General features: G+C 45.4%; 1 protein-coding gene across 1 annotated transcript in view; it reads left to right on the top strand.

Moving 5' to 3' along the window:
* The first annotated feature begins 1,114 nt into the window (after positions 1-1,114).
* Positions 1,115-22,563, top strand: part of LOC135552732 (sodium/calcium exchanger 1-like) — a 114,977-nt gene continuing 93,528 nt past the window's right edge. Inside the window, exon 1 of the mRNA XM_064984541.1 lies at positions 1,115-1,233. The gene's annotated coding sequence lies outside the window, so the exon portion shown is untranslated. The remainder of the gene's footprint in view (positions 1,234-22,563) is intronic.

Here is a 22,563-nt window from a genome sequence, read left to right as displayed (position 1 = left end):
TCTCGGCATGATCCTACAGAATCATCGACATGCTTGAAGGCACTAACGTCATGCCTGTAGGAGAAATACACAGGTCTGTCGTCACAACTCACTGGTACATACATGTATAGCCGTAGTAGTCGGTGGAAATAGGTCTTGTTGTTGATGATATATCAGAAAATACCTCCAATACGCCTCACACCGGGATGATACAGCTGAAGGTAGGTGAGTGCATGGCGCAGAAGATGAGTGACATCCTATTTGGGGATCAGACAGATGACCAGCGGTTACCGTCCTGTGTTGCCAGCTTCCGACCTGGCCTAATGGCGTGCCACTCAGAAAGAATGGGGGAGGATGCCACTGTGTCCTAGTTGAGGTGAGCTAAAAAACCAAACACTTGAGACGCTGCAGAGGCACTCTTTCGCTCTCCCCTTCTTCCTACTTGCACATCTCTGTTTGTCTCTCTTTTTCTCTGGTCTCGCCACCACTCTGGCATTCTTACGTCTTTATATTTGTTTTTTCGTGTTCCTGAAAGTGTCCTCTCTCAACGACCCTAGTGAAGAGGCACTAGTCTACCGTCCCATTCATTTGTTTCTGATTCTCTCAACGGGACCTATTTGAAGTGGAGCAGAATTCCACAGATATCATGGGGAACCAAACCCAGCTGGGAAGTCTATTATTGAGCACCATCCACTGAAAATGTGCTTGGTCATCAAACATCAGCAGGAACAAGGGAGTTAGTGAACAGTAACAAACAAAGAAAAACGTTTAGGACCCTGTTCAAGACTTTGAAAATACATATTTCCCCTTTGAGGCTATCACACACACACACTGACATGGCTCCATCAATATGATGGTAACCGTAGCTTTCCTCCCATCAAATAATGTCAGCTCGGGAACGGATAGTGTTCCACCTGCACATATTTTGGACAACATGAAATACGACTGTTATTAACAAAGAAAGTAGGTTAGTTTATAAATAATTTCTCGAGTGTATGACACATGGTCGTAACCCTGTGCCATGCGCGCTCCTGAACGTAACTCCCTCCCTTCCCTGAACGCGCACTTCCAATGTGATTGTGAGAGAGACTGACTGAGCGTGTGTAGCCTACTGGTTGTGAGTGTATGTCAGAGTGCGAATCGATCCGCGGCTACGACAGCAAAATTAACGGGAGCAGTTTTTCATGTTAACAACAGCAGTATTTGCCTTACGACCACACCTGCATTGAGCGACGCTAAAAACTTGGATATAAGGTAAGAATGTGTTTAGAAAAGTGATCAGGTTTGAATGTTGAGGACATGTCAGATGTGTTTAAATAGACTAATTCCTTGCTTTTTACACTTTAACAATCTTCTTTCTGCTCGACACTGACTTGCTCGATGTTTGTTTGGGTTATGGGTATGGTTATGGATAAATATGTTACAATGTACCATGTGGGGTAGCTCTAATATTCGCATTTGATCCATTGATTTAATGATAATTGAAAATACTAAGTATAAATACTAAGTATTTAAGTCTGCCACTATTTTCGTTTATTGCAAAAGGCTGTGTTGATAAAAATGCACGCTCACATATATTATCAATAGAACTTACCATGTTGCATAATTTCCCTGAAGCGTTCCACTGCGTGATTAAAATACAAAAGATGTTGCAGAGATGGAAGCGTGCTTTAGGCTACTCAACACTGTGCACAGTGTGTAGAACCAATACCTTTATTTGTCCTCAGATAAATGCTCCATTCAATTAATTGCAAGGCAAATGTCCTGCAATTGCATAGGCCAACTCAACAGTGCCCTTATAGCGTATTAGTTGACAATGTGTTTCTTTATGATATAGCAAAAAGCTCAACATATAGACTAGCCCAGGGGTGGGCAATTCCAGTCCTCTGGGGCCTGATTGGTGTAACAGTTTTGCCCCAGTTAACACACCTGACTCCAATAATCACCTAATCATGATCTTCAGTTTAGAATGCAATTTGATTAATCAGCTGTGTTTGCTAGAGATGGAGAAAAAGAGTAACAACAATCCGCCCCCTGAGGACTGGAGTTGCCCACCCCTGGCCTAGCCAGTCAATTGGAAATAATAGAGACCTTTACAGTAGTTCACCTTGATCCATAACCGTGGGAAGTAGGGGTGCTGAAGGTGCTGCAGCACCTGATAAATTGAAATTAATAATTTAAAATAAATAAAAACAATTCTAAATCAATTAGAGTACTAGGCATTTTTACTCCTGTATAAGTGGAGAAAAAAATACTCTTCAACCCCCCCCCCCTCATTGAAAGCACCCCAACCCAAAACATCATCCTGCAGCCATGTCTCCATCATCTATAGCCTAAAATCAAAGAGGCATTGCATAACAGGCTTTTCTAATAATTAACATATAATCGTATGCGGAATCAACAGCATCATCGTTAAGCAAGTGCAAGTCAAGGCTCAATTGGTCCCCCTTTAAAACTGGTCATCTATTCATTGTGCTTACATCATAGACATGGGAAGTGGGGATTCACCCAGCTCAGTGCAGACTGGGGTGGGGCAGGCTGGCGTGGGGCAGGCTGGCGTGAAGCAGGCTGGCGAGGGGCAGGCTGGCGAGGGGCAGGCTGGCGAGGGGCAGGCTGGCGAGGGGCAGGCTGGCGAGGGGCAGACCGTAGTGGGGCTTTCCTCGGTGTGGCATTTTTCTGCGGTTTGGATTTGACCCCTCCACTCCCCACCCCCAAAACGGATGGAGGATAACCAGTATTAATTGCTCCTCAGGTGGCAGTTTGTGCACGTTGACTACATGTAGGCTATATGATGCATTCCTCCTTTTTTCATTACAGTTCGGTATCCCAAAAATGATTATTTTCTCTTCAATGTATCCAAGTGCTCATTGCACAGTTGGTCTATTGTGGGCTATTTTCATACAGGGGATAGGCTATTGTTTGCACATTTGTACAGACTGCAGACTAGACTGTTAGACAGATTTCAATTGTGTTTCCTCTATCTCAGAGGTTAGAGTGTGGCTGTTTCAGTCTGCAAATCCACCGCACACCTCTCTCCTCTGTTGGAGATTCTAATTCCCCAGAAAACATCTCATTCAGTTAGGAAATACAGTCCTGATTGCTCCCTGAGGGGGGGGGGGAACAGGCTGTTCAATCTGTCTAATGCCACCCAAAGAGCAATTGTCACCGTTTGTTAATGACACAAATGAGGTCCTTGATTGTTTTGAAGCTAAATTTGCGCTTGGCCTTTGGAGTTGTGGAGTCGAGAGTTTTAGTGCGAGGGTGGAGGCTAACATGGTGTTGATGCAGACCCCTGCAGGATAGGGTGTGGGTGGGGGGAGACGGGACACAGTGTGCAGTGCAGCCCGTGCGAGGCTGAGCGAGACGTGAGTGGGGTGTTCCAGAACAGAGGGAGAGCGGGAGCTGCTGCAGTGCTTGGACAATCTGAGGATGAGTGAGGGAGCTCCCTTCTCCAGCACTATCACTCCCACGCTGCAGTTTGGGTGGGGGTGTATGTGTGCATGTCCTGTATGTGCTCCTATGCTGTGTGTATGTTGGCCTTACTGTATGTAGTACAGTCTATGAATGCACAGTGTGTGTGTCTGTCCAGTGCACTGCACATCTCTGCTGTTCCTCATGCCCAGCTGGGGTGCTGAGGAGCGTGTTGCCTGGTCCGTCTGTTGGGTGGGTCTCAGTGTGTCTGTGATGTGGTTCCCCTCATCATGGAACTTCGATCAAATAATGAATAATATGCCGTAAAAGCAAACAGAAATGAGCTTTCCCATTGTGAGCAGAAACCACGCCCTCTCACCACTTCATTGTCCCTTTTTCTACCCTGCTCCCTTGATCAGGCTGGGAATTTACACAGTAACCTTATCCTTCCTCTCTGACATGGCTTCCATTAATATTGATGAAGATTATAATGTGAAATGTGTGTTTCTTCAGGGTTGAGGGCATTTGCCCTGCTCTCCTGTACGTCCCAAATGGTGCCCTATTCCCTGTATAGGGTACTACTTTTGACCAGGACCTACATAAAGGGAATAGGGTGCCATCTGGAAGGTAGCCTCTCTTGTTCTGCCCTGGCTGCCGAGTCACTGGGCTGATCTTCTCATTGGACCCCTTGGGTGGAAATGACTCTGGGGTATTACTGTACAGATCCAGAATCAGGGATTCCCTCTCTGGGTAGGGTATGTTGCCTTGTACACTTTCGTTTTGACCCTCTCTTTCAGAGGATGTGATGGACAGTGTTGATTTCTTTCTGTTGATCCTTTTGGGTTTTGTGTGCCAGGTGGTTCTGACCCAGTTCTTGGTGACAGGTGTTTATCATAGTATTTGTGTCCACTGTATCAATGCTGTACCCATGGGATGGGAGGAACTTGCTATTGGAGGGATCCATGGTCCTGGTTTTGACTCCATCGTGACACTAACATCCTTCCTCCTAACAGATACATGCAGAATATCTCACATGGGAAACACAAGTCCCACTGTGATGGCTCGTCATACACATGGGAACACAGTGGCCAAGGAGTCGGGACACACGCTAAGTTCCCAACTGCTCTCGCCCACACACTCTCCTAATGGCTGATATCCAGGCGCTGTGGTACCAGCTGGCCTGCTATTGGTCGGGTTCTGCTGTCGTTGAGGCAGGGTCTCCGGTCTCTGCTGTGCGTATTGTGAACACCCTCCACAGTCACGTCTCTGTCTGTCTGTCTGTCTGTCTGTCTGTCTGTCTGTCTGTCTGTCAGACAGACAGACACAGACAGACAGAGACACAGAGAGAGACACAGACAGACACAGACACAGACAGACTGTCTGTGACAGACAGACTGACAGACAGACTGTCTGTGACAGACTGACTGACAGACAGACTGTCTGTGACAGACTGACTGACAGACAGACAGACTGTCTGTGACAGACAGACAGACTGTCTGTGGCAGACAGACTGACAGACAGACAGACAGACAGACAGGCTGTCTGTGACTGACTGACAGACTGACTGACTGACAGACAGGATGTCTGTCACAGACAGACTGACTGACTGTCTGTGACTGACTTTCAGACTGACTGTCTGTGACAGACTGACTGTCAGACTGACTGTCTGTGACAGACTGACTGTCAGACTGACTGTCTGTGACAGACTGACTGACAGACTGACTGTCTGTGACAGACTGACTGTCTGTGACAGACTGACTGACAGACTGACTGTCTGTGACAGACTGACTGTCTGTGACAGACTGACTGACAGACTGACTGTCTGTGACAGACTGACTGTCTGTGACAGACAGACTGACTGACAGACTGACTGTCTGTGACAGACTGACTGACAGACTGACTGTCTGTGACAGACTGACTGACAGACTGACTGTCTGTGACAGACTGACTGACAGACTGACTGTCTGTGACAGACTGACTGACAGACTGACTGACAGACTGACTGTCTGTGACAGACTGACTGACAGACTGACTGTCTGTGACAGACTGACTGACAGACTGACTGTCTGTGACAGACTGACTGACAGACTGACTGTCTGTGACAGACTGACTGACTGTCTGTGACAGACTGACTGACTGTCTGTGACAGACAGACTCTCTGTGACAGACTGACTGTCTGTGACAGACTGACTGTCTGTGACAGCCTGAGTGACAGACTGACTGTCTGTGACAGACTGACTGTCTGTGACAGACTGAGTGACAGACTGAGTGACAGACTGACTGTCTGTGACAGACTGAGTGACAGACTGACTGTCTGTGACAGACTGAGTGACAGACTGACTGTCTGTGACAGACTGAGTGACAGACTGACTGTCTGTGACAGACTGACTGACAGACAGACAGATCTTTATCAATCTGTCCTGTGTAATAAGATTCAGGGCTGCTGAAGCACCAACCTACTCCGTTCCAATCCACACAATGACCCTTGAATTGGCAGAGGCAAAACACAAACAGGCTGCTGTGCGTTGGGTGGTAAAGAACACAGCTTAGTGTTCTAGATGCAGCTGAATTTACTCTCCCATCAGCCGCTGAGAAATTTTCCGCATGTGGCTTTTTGACTCTCAACTTAACTTTTTCGCATATAAGAAGCTGATCTCATGCATTGAGATTTCACGTTGCGTGTTTCTTTAAGTCTTAGCACTCTTGTGTGAAGTCTCGGTCTAATTCGAGGAGTTGTTACGTAACATGTTGATTTACATCTAACCAGCTTTCAGGGGCTTTCGTGCAAATTGCGTTTGCATATGTCAGAGCTGTGCGCTTATCTGTCAGCCTGCAGCCAGCCCTTGGGATCCCTTCTGTGTGGATGATAGAGAATGAATCCCCTGCCTGTGTGCGTTGGCTGTGTTAGGGTTTGTTTTTGAGAGATGCCATCAGTGGACAGTTGGTCAGCCCAGGGTTAGGCAGGGTGGTGCAGTTCTCACTGATACTGTTGGTCAGCCCAGGGTTAGGCAGGGTGGTGCAGGGTGGTGCAGCTCTCACTGATACTGTTGTTCAGCCCAGGGTTAGGCAGGGTGGTGCAGGGTGGTGCAGCTCTCACTGATACTGTTGGTCAGCCCAGGGTTAGGCAGGGTGGTGCAGGGTGGTGCAGCTCTCACTGATACTGTTGTTCAGCCCAGGGTTAGGCAGGGTGGTGCAGCTCTCACTGATACTGTTGGTCAGCCCAGGGTTAGGCAGGGTGGTGCAGGGTGGTGCAGCTCTCACTGATACTGTTGGTCAGCCCAGGGTTAGGCAGGGTGGTGCAGCTCTCACTGTTACTGTTGGTCAGCCCAGGGTTAGGCAGGGTGGTGCAGGGTGGTGCAGCTCTCACTGATACTGTTGTTCAGCCCAGGGTCAGGCAGGGTGGTGCAGCTCTCACTGATACTGTTGTTCAGCCCAGGGTTAGGCAGGGTGGTGCAGCTCTCACTGATACTGTTGGTCAGCCCAGGGTCAGGCAGGGTGGTGCAGCTCTCACTGATACTGTTGTTCAGCCCAGGGTCAGGCAGGGTGGTGCAGCTCTCACTGATACTGTTGTTCAGCCCAGGGTTAGGCAGGGTGGTGCAGCTCTCACTGTTACTGTTGGTCAGCCCAGGGTTAGGCAGGGTGGTGCAGGGTGGTGCAGCTCTCACTGATACTGTTGTTCAGCCCAGGGCTAGGCAGGGTGGTGCAGCTCTCACTGATACTGTTGGTCAGCCCAGGGTCAGGCAGGGTGGTGCAGCTCTCACTGATACTGTTGTTCAGCCCAGGGTCAGGCAGGGTGGTGCAGCTCTCACTGATACTGTTGTTCAGCCCAGGGTCAGGCAGGGTGGTGCAGCTCTCACTGATACTGTAGTTCAGCCCAGGGTTAGGCAGGGTGGTGCAGCTCTCACTGATACTGTTGGTCAGCCCAGGGTTAGGCAGGGTGGTGCAGCTCTCACTGATACTGTTGGTCAGCCCAGGGTTAGGCAGGGTGGTGCAGGGTGGTGCAGCTCTCACTGATACTGTTGTTCAGCCCAGGGTCAGGCAGGGTGGTGCAGCTCTCACTGATACTGTTGTTCAGCCCAGGGTTAGGCAGGGTGGTGCAGCTCTCACTGTTACTGTTGGTCAGCCCAGGGTTAGGCAGGGTGGTGCAGGGTGGTGCAGCTCTCACTGATACTGTTGTTCAGCCCAGGGCTAGGCAGGGTGGTGCAGCTCTCACTGTTACTGTTGGTCAGCCCAGGGTTAGGCAGGGTGGTGCAGGGTGGTGCAGCTCTCACTGATACTGTTGTTCAGCCCAGGGCTAGGCAGGGTGGTGCAGCTCTCACTGATACTGTTGGTCAGTTGGCACAAAGTCACAGGGGCTATTATTCAGCACCTCGGCCGATATGCACACACACACACACACACACACACACACACACACACACACACACACACACACACACACACAGGGTGCTATCTTTTTCTAAACGTGAGCGAGTGTTTTGTTTTCTCTCCCCACGTAGCCTGTAGCTTTGTGTCGGTCTAGGCTGCGATCTCTCTGCCTGGGTGGTTTTCCTGTTTAACACTTTGTTGCTCTGGCAGTTAGCTCTGTCATCCAGTTAGCTACCCAGTGAGAACCTACCCAGTGATGGAGAAAGAATGAATGAGTGCAGAGTTAGTTGAGGGAAAGGGAGATGGGGGGGGGAGAAGAGTCGGAGTGGCCTTCACTCCAGCCGTATTTCAGCTCTATTAGAAGAAGCCATAATCCTCTCTGGTCCTCTCACAGACCTCAGAGGAACAAATCAAATCAAATGTATTTATATAGCCCTTCGTACATCAGCTGATATCTCAAAGTGCTGTACAGAAACCCAGCCTAAAACCCCAAACAGCAAGCAATGCAAGTGTAGAAGCACGGTGGCTAGGAAAAACTCCCTAGAAAGGCCAAAACCTAGGATGAAACCTAGAGAGGAACCAGGCTATGTGGGGTGGCCAGTCCTCTTCTGGCTGTGCCGGGTGGAGATTATAACAGAACATGGCCAAGATGTTCAAAATTGACCAGCATGGTCGAATAATAATAAGGCAGAACAGGCTTGGTCAGTGGTCAGCACGTAACACCAAACACTCCGCCCCCACTCTCACTGCTCCTGACATTTTCGGTGGTGAGTATGTCCTGAGCACCTGTTCCATACAGCTACAGCACCTGTTCCGTACAGCTACAGCACCTGTTCCGTACAGCTACAGCACCTGTTCCGTACAGCTACAGCACCTATTCCGTACAGCTACAGTACCTGGCTAAGCAGTGTGTCTGTCAGCTCAGTAGACTTCCATCACAGTGAGTCTCATGGAACACAGAGGTTAGACCCCTCTGGCAGGATGAGTCCTGACAACCATGGTTCTCACTGAGGCATACTGTCTGCTGGAGGAGAGACAGAGAGCATGTCCTGTCAGCCTGTCTTCCTGAAAATTCATTTTCTAGGAGAGGTAACAGGAGCGTAGCACACAGGTGGAGGTGGTCGTGACTCTCCAGGGGGAGGGATCAGCAGCACTGTTTCTCTGTTGTTTTCACTTTGTCTGTTGCTCGAGCACAGCTCTCACCCTCCAGGTATATCGTATGAAATGCAATGATCGTTAGGAACAACAAGGGAAGAGAACCATGTGCGTGTGTGTGTGCCTGTGCGGGTGCGTGAGATAATGAAAACGGCATGTGCTGTTGTCTGTATCAGTCTTTTCCCGATTTTCTCATTCTCTCTTTCTCTCTTGTTCATCCAATCCTCCCTTGCTGTCACGCTGAGGTCTCTGGGCTTAGTGTGGGAGTGGTGCAGCCTGACACAGAGTGACACCCCCCCCCCCCCCCTCACACCCCCCCCTCGGAAGCTGAGTGCCTCGGAGCAGTAGAACAAGAGGACGTGGTGACAGGAGGAGAGGCGAGCAAAAGCATCAAATAGAGAAGAACGCAGTAGGGGACATTATAATGGTATAACTAAGAAGTTATTTTCTACTTGGTTAGCTAGACTATATTTGTATAAATGTAGGGTTTCCATGTTAAGTGCTGAGCTGTGAAAAAGTACAGTACACCACGGCCGTGATCATTAATATTCACAATGAGTTCCCATTTAGACCTTATGAATAACCACCAATAAGTGCAATTGCATGTTTGAATGATTCTGATAATGATGATAGTGCTTTGAGGTCGACCGATTAATCGGAATGGCCGATTAATTATGGCCAATTTCAAGTTTTCATAACAATCGGAAGTCGGTATTTTTGGACACTGATTTGGCCGATTAAAAAAAATATATATATATTTTTTACACCTTTATTTAACTAGGCAAGTCAGTTAAGAAAACATTCTTATTTTCAGTGACGGCCTAGGAACGGTGGGTTAACTGCCTTGTTCATGGGCAGAATGACAGATTTTTACCTTGTCAACTCAGGGATTCAATCTTGCAACCTTACAGTTAACTAGTCCAACACTCTAACTACCTGATTACATTGCACTCCACGAGGAGACTGCCTGTTACGTGAATGCAGTAAGAAGCCAAGGTAAGTTGCTAGCTAGCATTAAACTTATCTTATAAAAACAATCAATCAATCAATCATAATCACTAGTTATCTATACATGGTTGATGATATTACTAGTTTATCTAGCGTGTCCTGCGTTGCATATAATCGATGTGGTGCGTATTCGCGAAAGACTCTCTTGCTCCAATGTGTACCTAACCATAAACATCAATGCCTTTCTTAAAATCAATACACAAGTATATATTTTTAAACCTGCATATTTAGTTAATATTGCCTGCTAACCTGGCTCGTTGCGAAATCTGAAGACTAACGGGGGATGATTTTACAAAAGCGCATTTGCAAAAAAAGGACAATCGTTGCACGACTGTACCGAACCATAAACATCATGCCTTTCTTAAAATCAATACACAGAAGTATATATTTTTAAACCTGCATATTTTGTTAAAAGAAATCCAGGTTAGCAGGTAATATTAACCAGGTGAAATTGTGTCACTTCTCTTGCGTTCATTGCACGCAGAGTCAGTGTATATGCAACAGTTTGGCCCGCCTAATTTGCCAGAATTTTACGTAATTATGACATAACATTGAAGGTTGTGCAATGTAACAGGAATATTTAGACTTATGGATGCCACCCGTTAGATAAAATACGGAACGGTTCCGTATTTCACTGAAAGAATAAACGTCTTGTTTTCAAGATGATAGTTTCCAGATTCTACCATATTAATGACCTAAGGCTTGTATTTATGTGTGTTATTATGTTATAATTAAGTTTATGATTTGATAGAGCAGTCTGACTGAGCGATGCTAGGCATCAGCAGGCTCGTAAGCATTCATTCAAACAGCACTTTCGTGCGTTTTGCCAGCAGCTTGTCGCTGTGCTTCAAGCATTGAGCTGTTTATGACTTCAAGCCTATCAACTCCCAAGATTAGGCTGGTGTAACCGATGTGAAATGGCTAGCTAGTTAGCGGGGTGCGCGCTAATAGCGTTTCAAACGTCACACGCTCTGAGACTTGGAGTGGTTGTTCCCCTTGCTCTGCAAGGGCCGCAGCTTTTGTGGAGCGATGGGTAACGCTGCTTTGAGGGTGGCTGTTGTCGATGTGTTCCTGGTTCGAGCCCAGGTAGGGGCGAGGAGAGGGAAGGAAGCGCTACTGTTACACTGGCAATACTAAAGTGCCTATAAGAACATCCAATAGTCAAAGGTATATGAAATGCAAATCGTATAGAGAGAAATTGTCCTATAATTCCTATAATAACTACAACCTAAAACTTCTTACCTGGGAATATTGCAGACTTCTGTTAAAAGGAACCACCAGCTTACATATGTTCTCATGTTCTGAGCAAGGAACTTAAACGTTAGCTTTTTACATGGCACATATTGCACTTTTACTTTCTTCTCCAACACTTTGTTTTTGCATTATTTAAACCAAATTGAACATGTTTCATTTTATTTGAGGCTAAATTGATTTTATTGATGTATTATATTAAGTTAAAATAAGTGTTCATTACGTATTGTTGTAATTGTCATTATTACAAATATATATTTTTTAATCGGCCGATTAATCGGTATCGACTTTTGTAGGTCCTCCAATAATCGGCATTGGCATCCTAATGGTTCGACCTCTACTTTGAATAACACACATGCGTGCTGACTAACTGGCCTTAGCTGAAGTACTGCTCACTGTCTGGACCTCAATGAACATATTCACCTCTTACTCCAAGTGCTACAGTCAGGTTAAGTCCCAAATGGCACCAAGGTGCTCCAGTCAAAAGTAGTGCACTATATAGGGAATATGGTGCCATTTGCTTAGTATGTTATACTGCTATACTCTTCTACAGTTGACTCCGATTCTTCTTCATTGTTGTTGCCTTTCTGTTTGTGTGGCTATAGCATAATGAGGAGATTTGGTGAAGTGTTACAAATCAGGTCCCCATGCGATGTCTTCCTCCTCAGGTCTTGCTGATAATTGTGTCGTTTTACTCCAGGCTTTATGATTAGTCATGGTGTTAGTCTCGTGCCCTGGAGGCTTGTACCGTATGGACTTTGTCAGGCATGTGAGCCACATTGCAGAATTCATGATGAATGAATGAATACATAAATAAATGACTGAGTCAGTGAATGAATGATTGATTTTTTTTCATTCATCTGCAGATGAATAGATTTATTTGAATTCAATTTAAATTCCTTTATTTGTATGGCAGTCGAAAATACAGTGTACTCACTCCTGCTGAATACGAAGGATCAACCCTTTTTACTGCGACTGCGGTGGGATTTATTGCTCTATTCCGGGCCCGCCAGATGATTTCAGACAGTAGTAGGTTTTATTACACCGAACAAACGAAAGGAGACTGAAATCAATTAAATGGAAAGATTAATTAACCTCGCTTTGTGTGGGGTCAGCATGAGATTGGGAAAAAAGAGAGCGAGAGAAAGAGGGTGTGTGTGTGAATGCGTGTGTGTAGTGCTCTGAGCGCTGGCCTGTTATGCCACTTCTCCACTATCAGTAGTGGTATGTGGGTAAAATCACTGGGGAAGCCAATCCAGGAGAAAAAAAACGTATTACAATCTATGTGTTGTGATAATTGTGTTGTTTGCTCTATAACCCGTTAGTTCATATGCCTTGACACTGTGAGATATACTGTAGGCCTAAGGGTGCGACAATAAGAAGACACAGTGGCAGAATAAATTCAACAACACATTTGTTCGATTACAAAGTCCACAAAATATATTGCATGTAACAAACAGTTACATGACCTACAGCATGGTCAAGCAAGATACCGTATTGACTTTGTCAGGTATGTGAGCCACATTGCAGAATTCATGATAAATGAATGAATACATAAATAAATGACTGAGTGAGTGACATCTTTGGACTATTAAAACAGGAGTTGCCTTCACTATTCCAGCACCATTTCAACTTCAACATTACAACATCATGATGATTACTTTTTGTCTTTCATCCACTTTTTCTCCCCAATTTTGATCTTGTCTCATCGCTGCAACTGCCCAACGGGCTCGGGAGGCGAAGGTTGAGTCATGCGTCCTCCGAAACATGTCCAGCCAAACCGCGCTTCTTAACACCCGCCTGCTTAACCCGGAAGCCAGCCGCACCAACGTATCGGTGGAAACACCGTTCACCTGACAACCGAGGTCAGCCTGCAGGCACCCGGCCTGCCACAAGGAGTTGCTGGAGCGCGATGAGCCAAGAAAAGTCCCCCTGGCCAAACCCGAACTACGCTGGGCCAATTGTGTACCACCCTATGGGACTCCATGTCACGGAACATCATAACAATTCCGATACCTTTTGGAATCAAAACACGTTTTTATAAGGAGGATGGGATCCACCTGAATCATTTGGGTTCCTGGATCCTTTCACAGCATTATAAGGCTGCGTTGAGACAATAACTTATCAATGACCCAACTCAGTTAATCCCTACTATTGTGTCGTTGAGTTCTCATAATGCTTCAGCAAGTGTACATTATCCCAGGGATGTTGGTAGACACAATGTAAATAACCTAATTTATATCCTTCTAACTACCTTAAATGCCTCTGCTGATCCTGCAGCTATTGTATGCTGTAATCATGTCCCTATTAACCAGAGTTATACTGTTAGCACTGAGGCGGAGTGCCCTAGTAGGAAGTCTGCTGTGTTCAGCTCACCAGGCAATAACATAGATAACATGAGCATGTCTACTTCTGCTTATCTTCCCAGTAAAGCAATGAAAACAATCAAGCGTCCCAGAAAAGTTCTAAAAATAGCTTACGTTAACAGATGTAGCTTAAGAAAAAAGGTTCATGAAATCAATAACTTGCTAGCAACAGACTACATTTACAGAGGGGAGAACAAGCGACAGCCCCGAAACCTGAAGGATCTGGAGAAGGTATGTATGGAGGAGTGGGCCAAAATCCCTGCTGCAGTGTGTGCAAACCTGGTCAAGAACTACAGGAAACATATGATCTCTGTAATTGCAAACAAAGGTTTCTGTACCAAATATTAAGTTCTGCTTTTCTGATGTATCAAATACTTATGTCATGCAATAAAATGCAAATGAATTACTTATAAATCATACAATGTGATTTTCTGGATTTTTGTTTTAGAATCCGTCTCTCACAGTTGAAGTGTACCTATGATAAAAAATACAGACCTCTACATGCTTTAAGTAGGAAACACTGCTGATTTTGCAGGTTATCAAATACTTGTTCTCCCCACTGTATATTCTGACTATCTCTGAAACGCACTTATATAATATATTTGATAATACAGTGGTAGCAATACAGGGTTATAACATCTACAGAAAAGACAGAAATGCCAAATGGTGGAGGTGTTTTGCAGTTTAAATTCAGAACCACATTCCTGTAAGGCTTAGAGAGGATCTCATGTTAAATACCGTTGAAGTAATATGGCTACAGGTTCCTCTCTCATCTAAAGCCCATTCTTGTGGGAAGCTGCTATAGACCACCAACTGCTAACAGTCAGTATCTGGAAAACGTGTGCTTGATAATGTTTGTGATATCAACAGAGAGGTATATTTTCTGGGCGTTTTAAATATTTACTGGCTTTCATCAAGCTGCCCACTCAAGAAAAAGCTTCAAACTGTAACCAGTGCCTGCAACCTGATTCAGGTTGTCAGTCAACCTACCAGGGTAGTTAAAATCAGCACAGGAATGAAATCATCAATGTGTATTGATCACATCATTACAATTGCTGCAGAAATTTGCCAAATCCATCACAATATAAACTCATTAAAAAAAGAAACGTCCTCTCACTGTCAACTGTTTCTTTTTTAGCAAACTTAACATGTGTAAATATTTGTATGAACATACATAAGATTCAACAACTGAGACATAAACTGAACAAGTTCCACAGACAAACAGAAATGCAGTAATGTGTCCCTGAACCAAGGTCAAAATCAAAAGTAACAGTCCGTATCTGGTGCGGCCACCAGCTGCATTAAGTACTGCAGTGCATCTCCTCCTCATGATCTGCACCAGATTTGCCAGCTCTTGCTGTGAGATGTTACCCCACTCTTCCACCAAGGCACCTGCAAGTTCCCGGACATTTCTGGAGGGAATGGCCCCATCCCTCACCCTCCTATCCAACAGGTCCCAGACGTACTCAATGGGATTGAGATCCGGGCTCTTCGCTGGGCATGGCAGAACACTGACAGTCCTGTCTTGCGGGAAATCACGCACAGAACGAGCAGTATGGCTGGTGTCATTGTCATGCTGTAGGGTCATGTCAGGATGAGCGTGCAGGAAGGGCACCACATGAGGGAGGATGTCTTCCCTGTAACGCACAGCGTTGAGATGAACTGCAATGACAACAAGTTCAGTCCGATGATGCTGTGACGCACTGCCCCAGACCATGACGGACCCTCCACCTCCAAATCGATCCTGCTCCAGAGTACAGGCCTCGGTGTAACGCTCATTCCTTCGACGACAAACGCGAATCCGACCATCATCCCTGGTGAGACAAAACCGTGACTCGTCAGGGACGAGCACTTTTTTCCAGTCCTGTCTGGTCCAGTGACAGTGGGTTTGTGCCCATAGGCAACGTTGTTGGCGGTGAGGTCTGGTGAGGACCTGCCTTACAACAGCCCTACAAGCCCTCAGTCCAGCCTCTCACAGCCTATTGCGGACATTCTGAGCACTGATGGAGGGATTGTGCGTTCCTGGTGTAACTTGGGCAGTTGTTGTTGCCATCCTGTACCTGTCCCACAGGAGGGATGTTTGGATGTACCGATCCTGTGCAGGTGTTGTTTCACGTAGTCTGCCACTGCGAGGATGATCAGCTGTCCTTCCTGTCTCCCTGTAGTGCTGTCTTAGGTGCCTCACAGTATGCCCACATATGCAGTCCTCATGCCTCCTTGCAGCATGCCTAAGGCACGTTCACGCAGATGAGCAGGGACCCTGGGCATCTTTCTTTTGGTGTTTTTCAGAGTCAGTAGAAAGGCCTTTTTAGTGTCCTAAGTTTTCAGAACTGTTTCCTTAATTGCCTACTGTCTGTAAGCTGTTAGTGTCATAATGACTGTTCCACAGGTGCATGTTCATTCATTGTTTATGGTTCATTGAACAAGCATGGGAAACAGTGTTTAAACCCTTTACAATGAAGATCTGTGAAGTTATTTGGATTTTTACGAATTATCTTTGAAAGACAGGGTCCTGAAAAAGGGCCGTTTCTTTTTTTTTGCTGAGTTTAGTTGACATATCTAGGAAGACCAAAGTTCCAAAGGCTGCGCCTAATACAGTGTACAAGAGCTCATACATGACGTTTTGTAGTGATTATTCTGTTGTTGATGTAAAGAATATTTGTTGGTCTGTGGTGTGTAATGAGGAGCAACCAGACAATGCACTTGACACATTTATGAAATGTCTTATTTCAGTTACTAATAAGCATGCACCCATTAAGAAAGTTACTGTAAAACTGTTAAATCTTTTGGTTTGATGAGGAATTGAAAAATTGTATGGTGAGGCAAAGGGAATGGCAAATAAGTCTGGTTGTACAATCGGTTGGAAAACTTACTGCAAATTGATATTTGAACTAAATAAAAATAAGAAACTATACTATGAACAAAGATGATAAATTATATGAAGAATGATAGTAAAAAGCTTTGGAGCACCTTAAATGAAATGTTGGGCAAAAAGGCAAACTCAGCTCCATCATTCATTGAATTGGATGGCTCATTCATCACAAAACCCACTGATATTGCCAATTGTTTTAATTATTTTTTTTAACTGGCAAGATTAGCAAACTTAGGCATGACATTCCAGCAACAAACAATGACACTACACATAGTATAACTGTTCAAATTATGTGTCACACCCTGACCATAGTTTGCTTTGTATGTTTCTATGTTTTGTTTGGTCAGGGTGTGATCTGAGTGGGCATTCTTTGTTGTGTGTCAAGTTTGTCTGTTTCTGCGTTTGGCCTGATATGGTTCTCAATCAGAGGCAGGTGTTAGTCATTGTCTCTGATTGGGAACCATATTTAGGTAGCCTGTTTGGTGTTGGGTTTTGTGGGTGATTGTTCCTGTTCCTGTGTTAGGTTGCACCAGTTTAGGCTGTTTCGGGTTTCACATTATGTTTATTGTTTTTGTATTGATTCGTGTTCCTTTTTTCATTAAACATGAATCTAAATAGCCACGCCGCATTTTGGTCCGACTCTCCTTCACACCAAAAAAACGTGAAATTATGAAAGACAAGCACTGTCATTTTTAATTCCATAAAATGAGTGTGGAAGAGGTAAAAAGATTGTTGCCTATCAACGATGACAAGCCACCGGGGTCTGACAACTTGGATGGAAATTTTGGGACAAATCATTCACTAAACCCTAAACCTCAACTAAATCATGTGGAAATTGAGCAATTTGAGGTGACAACTGTTTGGCGTAACCCTGGATTGTAAACTCTCATTGTCAAAACCTGTTGATACAACACTAGCTAAAATGAGAAGTCTGTCCATGATAAAGTGTTGCTCTGCCTTCTTAACAACACTATCAACAAGGCAGGTCCTACAGGTCCTAGTTCTGTCACACCTGGACTGTTCAGTCATGTGGTCAAGTGCCACAAAGAGGGACCTCGGAAAATTACAATTGGCTCAGAACAGAGAAGCATGGCTGGCCCTTAAATGTACACAGAGAGCTAACATTCATAATATGCATGTCAATCTCTCACGGATCAAAGTGGAGGAGAGTTTGACTTCATCACTGCTTGTTTTGTACGTATTGACATGCTGAATGCACCGAGGTGTCTGTTTTAAACTTCTAGACCACAGCTCAGACACCCATCCATACCCCACAAGACATGCCACCAAAGGTCTCTTCACAATCCCCAAGTGCAGAACAGATTATGGGAGGCGCACAGTACTACGTAGAGCCATGGCCACATGGAACTCTATTCCACATCAGGCAACTGATGCAAGCAGTATGATCAGATTTAATACACCATATGGAACAGTGGGGGCTGTGAAGAGACGCAGAGACACACGCTTGCACTTACACATGATAAGACACGGAATCTACACACACGTACACATGGATTCTGTATTGTGTATATACGTGATAGTAGAGTAGTGGCCTGAGGGAACACACTTAATGTGTTGTGGAATGAAATGTAATGTTTTAAATGATATAACTGCCTTAATGTTGCTGGACCCCAGGAAGAGTAGCTGCTGCCTTGGCAGGAACTAATGGAGGTCCATAATAAACCCCAGGAAGAGGAGCTGCTGCCTTGGCAGGAACTAATGGGGATCCATAATAAACCCCAGGAAGAGTAGCTGCTGCCTTGGCAGGAACTAATGGAGGTCCACAATAAATACAAATAATCTCACTTCTGCTTTGTCTAATACAGGGACAACTAAAAGATACAAAAACGATTCAGTCCTATCAATGTAAGATAAATATGATGTGGCTGTCCATGAGTCTGATTTCTCTCTCTCTCTCTGTGTGTGTGTGTGTGTGTGTGTGTGTGTGCAATTAGAAAAAACTGGCCATCCTCCTGTCTTTAATATGACCTAAAATGTCATACTGTATCCACTTTTATTTTTTGTTGTCCTAGGCCACTTGGCTAAAATACTTGCTGCTAGCCTGACTTCCTTTCTTGGGCAACAATACACCAGGCCAGCTAGTTAACATTGGCATACTACATCTAGCTACATGTTGAACTACCATCCTTTAAGGCCACAGTATCTGAATTTATGGTTGGATCAGATTTGCCATTATAATCATTGACAAGTACATAGAATGATGTTAAACCAGAAGTCCAAATCTCCATCGATGGATAATTTAGGTTTTAATTAGCTCGCTAGCAAATCCAAACGGGATTCCCTTGACAGTTGTTTTTGGTGCGCCAGGACCCTTCGCAGATGAGCTCACTCAGCACCGATTGGCTATTATTTTATAAAACAAAGTTAGCGAGGGTGGCCAAATGCTCGCTTTCTTCCCTTGCATTCAATGCTATGGGCGGCAACAATGTCATACTCATTCTGACCAGACAGCAGCAGATGGATACGCTACACATACTGAGACAGAGGCACGTTCACGCGGATGCTTTGTCTGGTGAGATATATTCAGCCTATTGCGAATTTAAGGAAAGGTATGAAACAGAGAGACGAAAGATACATTATTGTATCCAGTACCCCTTGCAATCAGCAGCAGGAGGAGAACATTGCTCATTCTCCATCCTCTATTTTCCCTTGATGCAACCACTAAGTACACTAAAACTGTCCTAGATTACCTGGAATGGGGTGCCCACTCACCCATTCATTCTGTCCTTCTGTTTCTGTGCTGACTTTGGCTAAGGCTGCTGCCTAGCTAGGCTAATCCATGAATTATCTATACTGAACCATCTGCAGGACAGGACCCCTCACGGCTCGGCCACGCAACACACTGCAGGCTGCGGCCCTGTGAATGAAGCCTCCAGCTGACATAATGAATATGGGTAATTGGTCAAAATCAGGATGATCTTATAGAATGACCTGTACGAGCAGCGGTAATCTCAACCGCCCAGAGAGGCTATTGCCTTTCACTGGATGGGCTGCCTGTCAGTGAAAGAGCCAAGCTCAGCTCAGCTTACAGAAATCAGATACTGCAGGTTTTAAGGCGTAATAAATTACCTGCTTAATTAGCCTGTTACTCATTATTGAGCTGCTGCTCCTGTAATTAGGAAGTTAAACAGAACAGAGAACATCTGTTTGTTCTGATTGAAGATGGTTGAGGATAAGATACTATTCATATTGCATCATCTTACTGTAGTCCATATCCTTCCTCACTCTGTTTCTTGCCGATATGCGAAAGGTGGGGCTTGCACAGGTGTTCAGGTGGGGCTGTTCTTCACTCTTCTATAATGAAAATGCACACACACAATCTTCCTCCCTTTAGTCCCCCCCCCCTCTCTGATGCTCTTTCTCTCCTTCTCCCTCTCTCTCCCCCTCTCCCCGGGTCTATTAAATACAAGACTTACGCATCCAACCTATTACCGCTCTCTGACAAGTCTTTCATTTTAGGGCTTTCATCTAGGCCTGCACTGTCAGATCTGGCCTCCAAAATAGTAACGGTGCCAGGAAGGGATAAAAGAACCTCCCAACCCACGCTATGAAATGTTGTTAAGCAAACAGCAGGCTAAACTGGCGCTGTAATGTGTGAATTAGGAAGGACTGCCTGTGCAGTCTAACGATCATTTAATTATTGATCATGTAGAGAGATGGCCTGTCCCAATTGGCACCCTATTCCCTATATAGTACACTACTTTTGATTAGAGCCCTATGGACCTTAATCAAAAGAAGTGAACTATTATAGATAATAGGGTGCCATTTGGGATGCATGCAGGGTCTTCCAGCAGGATGCCAGCTAGGATGCCAGCCGTCTTCAACCCGTCCTGCTCCCCTTAGCACTGGGGACGCCTGATCCAATCTGTCACTTAATTCGTTGTTAATACCAACATGTGTTCCTATATTCCGATCATGGCCTCATACAGTTCACATTGTTCTGTCACACTGGTTCAGGGTATGAACCTCATCCTCCTTCAAATCATCATCATCATCTTCAACACTCATGGCATCTCACAATGACAGGTGCTGTATAGAATCACATTAAAGCTTTGTTCGTGAGACACATTACTGATTGCATCATGGACTGACATTAAATAAGGCAGTGTAGAAATGATGAAGTGCCGATAACAGGATAATTAATTAACAGCATTGGCGATGAATCTCTTCCACATGCAAACACACACACACACACACACACACACACACACACACCACATACACTACACACACACACACATCACACACACACACCACATACACTACACACACACACCACATACACATACACACCACTCTTGTGTTATGAATCCAAGCATCATAGAAAGCATAGAGTGGCACCAGCTCCGTTCTCTCTCTCTGACTGAAATAACTAGCAGAAATAAGCGAGGTGGATCTCTACTTCAGTTAAGTTGTCAATGAGTGTTTTTTTTCCCCCCCAACTTTCACTCTGGATTCTCGGATTCACCACTAATGTAAACGCTACATTGGCACTGAAAATGTACCGCAGCAATCATTTCTCCTAGCGTTGTTCTTTCTCACAGAGTTTGACACATTCTCTCTCACATTATTCAACGTCCTCTTGTATTTCACTGGGATGGCAGGGATGGATTATTATAGCTCATGACAGTTAAGCATCGAGGACATACTGGCAGGAGGAATCATCCTAAACTAACTGCCATTCTGCCTGCAGAGAAATAAATGATGCACTGTTAATTGCAGCAATTTGCATTGTGTGCCAGCCTACGTCTGAACCAATTAAACCCTAAATGACCCCCTATGCAACCAACCAACTACCCCCTATGCAACCAACCAACTACCCCCTATGCAACCAACCAACTACCCCCTATGCAACCAACCAACTACCCCTATGCAACCAACCAACTACCCCCTATGCAACCAACCAACTACCCCCTATGCAACCAACCAACTACCCCCTATGCAACCAACCAACTACCCCCTATGCAACCAACCAACTACCCCCTATGCAACCAACCAACTACCCCTATGCAACCAACCAACTACCCCCTATGCAACCAACCAACTACCCCTATGCAACCAACCAACTACCCCTATGCAACCAACCAACTACCCCCTATGCAACCAACCAACTACACCCTATGCAACCAACCAACTACCCCCTGTGCAACCAACCAACTACCCCCTGTGCAACCAATCAACTACCCCCTATGCAACCAATCAACTACCCCCTATGCAACCAATCAACTACCCCCTGTGCAACCAATCAACTACCCCCTGTGCAACCAACCAACTACCCCCTGTGCAACCAACCAACTACCCCCTGTGCAACCAACCAACTACCCCCTGTGCAACCAACCAACTACCCCCTGTGCAACCAACCAACTACCCCCTGTGCAACCAACCAACTACCCCCTATGCAACCAACCAACTACCCCCTATGCAACCAACCTCAAAGGACTGTACTCGCCACCTCCATGATGATAGAGACTGACAGGTAATATTTCCATGATGCCCCCCCGGATACAATGGGCCTGATATGTCCCCGTGTGACATGAATAATGGCTGGTAGAGTCATAACAATCAGTGTTCACTACAGTGTCTCGATACGTCTTTAATAGTCAGTCTGTTGAGTCAATTGGGAGTGAATGGGAGTGGGCCAGCCAACCATTCACACGGCTCATTTCTATTTAAATGCACTTAGTTGCCAGGCTAACATGGCTGTACCTGGAGAAGAGGCAGGAGAGAGAAAAGAGGAGAGATCAATAAAAGTGGAGCACAGAGAAGAGGAGGATTGGTGTTCTGTGAGTGTCACTTTGTTTGATGGTATTGTGCTCTTTTAGCATTATTCCATTGGCCTGGGTCTATTGTTCGCTGGCTGCGGCCTGATCGGATTTGTCTTGCCTCCTGTGTAGCGATGTGCCCAACGGCATAACAACAAGCTTTGGAGGAGAGGAGCTCTAAACAAAGATGGCAGAGGGATGGGACTTTCATACCAAAACGCACACAAACCAGCACAGATACAGACTTTCAAACACACACAAACCATCTCTCTTGCATAGACTTCTGTGGAGACTGTTAACATTCAGTTGTTGCAAAACAAAAGCCATATACACACACACCTACACACACACACACACACACACACACACA

The sequence above is a fragment of the Oncorhynchus masou genome, chromosome 13, assembly GCF_036934945.1.
Source record: "Oncorhynchus masou masou isolate Uvic2021 chromosome 13, UVic_Omas_1.1, whole genome shotgun sequence".
Lineage (NCBI taxonomy): Eukaryota > Metazoa > Chordata > Actinopteri > Salmoniformes > Salmonidae > Oncorhynchus > Oncorhynchus masou.
This window is presented reverse-complemented; position numbering and strand designations above follow the sequence as displayed.